Consider the following 4,063-nt stretch of genomic DNA (forward strand, 5'->3'; position numbering starts at 1 on the left):
CTGCGCGCACATGGCCCCACCACGACTCCTCAGTGCAGATTCTGGGGCTGGAGTGGCAGAAGGCGGCCTGTTCTCCCCCAGAGGTGGGCACGGGCAGAGGGGCAGGGCCAAGCCCTTGGAGGTGCATGTCACGAGGAAGGCACAGCTTGCTCTCCGTCGCTGTGGGGGAGGCAGGGTGGGGACAGACATGGGTGGAGAGAGTCTAGGGTTAGGATCTGGTGAATGGAAGACTGTTCTCCTTGGCCATGCTGTTGATTTTGTAGGGAGGGGAAAAGGATGGCCAGCACTGACCTGATTGGATTTGCGGCTGTGTGCATGTGTGTGTGGCGGGTGTGAATATGCGACGTGTACGCATATGTGCAGTGCATGCTGGGGTGTGAGCACATGTATGTGTCTGCATGTTGCACGAGAACGTGAGCACGTGTGTGCATGGGTGTACATAGATGCATGTGTGTGTGCAAGCACGTGCACGTGTGTGCATGGTATATGTGCTTGCGTGTGTGTGCGCGTGTGCACGAGCACGTCTGTGCATGTGTGTGGTGTGTCCGCCTCTGCACACTGTGCTGGCGTGGTCCGTGGTTGGCTGGGGTGTGGCCTCCGCCCCGTGCCCTCCCTAGGTGTGGAGCTCTCCTTCCTGTGTGGGGAGGGCCTTCAGCCCTGGGCCCATCCTGCTCAGCTCTACGACTGTGCGCTGAGGGTGTGCGCTGGGGTGTGGGTAGGTGCAGAGCTGGGTGGCAGCGTGGACGTGGGAACTACTGAGTGAAGGGATTCCTCGGAGTCCAGGGGGGCTTCAGGGCCCCTGGGGACAGTGTTTTTAAAAGAAAACCTATTTATGTGGATGTGGGTCTCTTTGTCCCTGTTTTATAGTGTAAATAGTAAAGTTTATTCTCCTGTGGTTCAGAGAACATCCCCGTGGATAGCTGCATGCTGGCAGAGTGGTGCAGCCAAGCCGTGTCCCCTGGGAGGGAGCCAGGGTGGGCTTTGTGGCCGCGGATGATGTGGGTCTGCCCCTCGGTCTCCTTCACGCTTGGCTGGAGAGGGTGGGGATAGGCTGGGGTGCGTCCTGGTGGTCCCCAAGCATTCCCACCTGCTGGGGCCTGGAGCGGGCAGAGCTGGCCATGCTTCTATGACAAGACTGTAGCTCGGTCACTACTGGGTCTGGAAAGGCAGCAAGTCAGAGGAAGGAGTTTTTTTTTTTTTAATCAACTACCACATTTAGCTCTATGTCATAAATATTAAGAAAAGTATTTTTTTAAACAAGGCAGATTGAAAACGTCTGCTGGCTGGTTTGTTTATACATAAATATATATCAGAATGTCTTGCTAAGCGAAGAAACAACTCCCGCTCACGGAGCTTCTCACTAACACGCTTCTTTTCTGTGCAGCAGAGGATGTCTAAAAACAACCACGTTCTGTGGCGGGGTCCAGACCCCCCCGCCCCCCCCACCGGGGCCGCAGGGGCAGAGCCACGCAGAGGGCCAGGCGGGTCCCGGCCCCCTGCTCTCTGCTCAGCGCGCACAGACATGACTCCGAGCTTGGTTAGGCCAGGTCCAGGCGGGCGGGAGGAGGGGGCATTCACACACGAGAGGAGTCTTGTGTGAGCCTGTCGATTTCTCTACCTCATCTGTATAGCGAGTAGGTGTGTACTCGAGTGACTTGGAGAATGTATTTATTTAATGGCCTTGTGTAACAGAACAGAAACAAATGGAAACACTAAATAAATGTATTTTTAAATTATAGCCTCATCTCATTGGCTGCCTTCAGAGGGGTTCCAGTGGTGCTGGGGTGATGGGCCTGAGGGAGGAGGACCCAGGGAGGTGAGAGAGTTTACAGAGCAGAGCGGTCTCTCATAGACCAAGTCCAGCCCAGTCCTCCCCAGGGGCGGGAGGGGGTGGTAGCTCCCTGTTAGCATCTGGAAAGGCAGCCGCGGTCACGTGCAGAGACCGTATCCCAGGTCCCCAGTCCCTGAATGTCCCCGTGGATCCGCTCATAGGCTGGCGCTGGAGGACGACGTGCCCAACTCCATCTAGCTTGGCCTCTGCCCCAGCGCACCCTCCAGCAGAGCTCTCAGTGAGCCTCCAGCCCCTCGCCTCTGCCACAGTGCCTGTGGAGGCCCCGTTCCATTTTCTCTTCTGGAGTAGGAATGTGGGGACTGCTGGGGGGGCTTTGTTCCCTGTATCAGTCAAGGGGCAGTCACATTAAAGACCACAAACTGGGTGAGGGATACAGCTTTCAGCAACAGGAATTGGTGCTCTCCCAGCTGTGGAGGCCAGAAGTCTGAGATCAGGGTGTGGGCGGGCTGAGCTCCCTCAGGAAGCTCTAGAGGATGGTCCTTCCCGCCCCTGCCAGCGGCTGGTGCCCCAGGCATTCCTGGGCGTGTGGCCACATCACTCCTGTCTCTGCCTCCATCTTCATGTGGCCATCTCCATGTCTTCTCTGTCTTCTCCCCTTCTGTCTCTTACGAGGACACCTGTCACGGGACGTAGGGCCCACCTAGACAGTCCAGGTTGCTCTGATCTTGAAATCATTGACTCAGTAACTAAGTATATCAGCAAAGACCCTTTCCCAAATAAAGTCATATCCTGAAGTTCAGGTGGATGTGAACTTTGGAGGACAGAGCCCCAACCACTGCTGTCCAGGGGACCAGGGACGAGGGGTGGGCCCTGATGGGGGGAAAGGAGTGTGTTCTGTTGGAATGGAGCAAGGGTGGGTCCAGGGGCTGTGGTGGGCAGGACAGAGCACGTCTCCTTCTTTTGCCTTATTAGGAAAGACGGCTTTCGCTTTCTTGGGCACTTCTTGCCTCATCACCTTAAGGCCTATGTCCTTCAGGGGGTCGTGGGGGGGGAGGCCTTGAGGCTGCTGGCGGTGCAGCCCATCTCACAGCGCATGCGTCAGGCACCTGCGTCGGCCACCTTCTCCCTATCCCAGGCGGCACGCGACCCCCCGCGGTGTGGGCAGCCCTTGGCCTGTTGGCGTGCACCCGCCGCCTCCGCTCGGGATGCCTGCCGGGCCCCCAGCTTTCTCTCCCTCGCTCTACGCCTGCAGCCTCTTTCAGAAGCAGGTTCCGTGTGCCTCATCCCAGCAGTGCGTCCCTGACATAGCCTGTCCATCTGTCTACCACTTGCTCTGAGTCTGGGGTCCTCTGGGCCCAACGCAACCTCCTCCCACTGACTTTGTCCCCTGTCCCCAGCCCTTCCACCCTCCCTGCTGGCCTCTGTCCTCCCTTGAGCCCATCTTGGGTGTCCTCCCACAGCTGTGATGTGCCCTGCCAGACCCCTGGTGGCCCCTCTCCTGGGAGGTCACCTCCCTGTCACCTTGGGTCTTGTCCAAGTCCCCCCGGACGCCCAGGAGAGGAGCTGCCACCCGAGGAACGTGGAATTATCTGCCTCATCACCGTGCCCAGGTGGAAGGGTTGCAGTACCCCCTCTCTGGCCTCCCGAACACTGCCGCTAGGGACTGAATGGTTCCTCCTGGTGCCAGACCCTCTGCCAGGCTGAAGGTGACCCGGCAACTTCAAGAGGCCCGTCAGCCTGACACCAGGACCCACAGGTGAGGGATGGGGGTGGGTGGTGACAGGGCAGAGGGAGGCTGAGGGACATCTCGCCATGTGGGGGACCCGTGGGGGCAGCTCGTCCTCTTTGCACATTGTGAAAACCGAGACGTCCTCCCCTGGCACTGCCATGGAGGGGCAGGCAGGGGGCTCAGGCCTCTGAGCCCCGGGTGAGGGAGGGTTGCAAGCCTCCCGGGTTAGAAAGCAGGCAGCCTGAATGTGGCCATTCTTCCTGGGTGACGGGTGGCTGAAACTGTAGCTGTAACCAACCCAGGTGCAGGCTGCGCGCTGCAAGCGAGTGGGGGCTGCAGAGGGGAGAAAGGTCCAGCCAGGCAGGACAGGCTGGATAGATCATTATACACCGCCTCCTGCCAGGGCCAACCTCCTCCTGCCTGGGCACGCAGCCCCCCGCAGAGAATCCCTATCTGGACACCCGGGTCTCCCCTCAATCCTGCATTCCATATGCAGTGGATGTGCTCTGTGAACCTGGCCAATCTCGCATGCGTCTGTGTCC

The sequence above is a fragment of the Hippopotamus amphibius genome, chromosome 15 (genome assembly GCF_030028045.1).
Source record: "Hippopotamus amphibius kiboko isolate mHipAmp2 chromosome 15, mHipAmp2.hap2, whole genome shotgun sequence".
NCBI lineage: Eukaryota > Metazoa > Chordata > Mammalia > Artiodactyla > Hippopotamidae > Hippopotamus > Hippopotamus amphibius.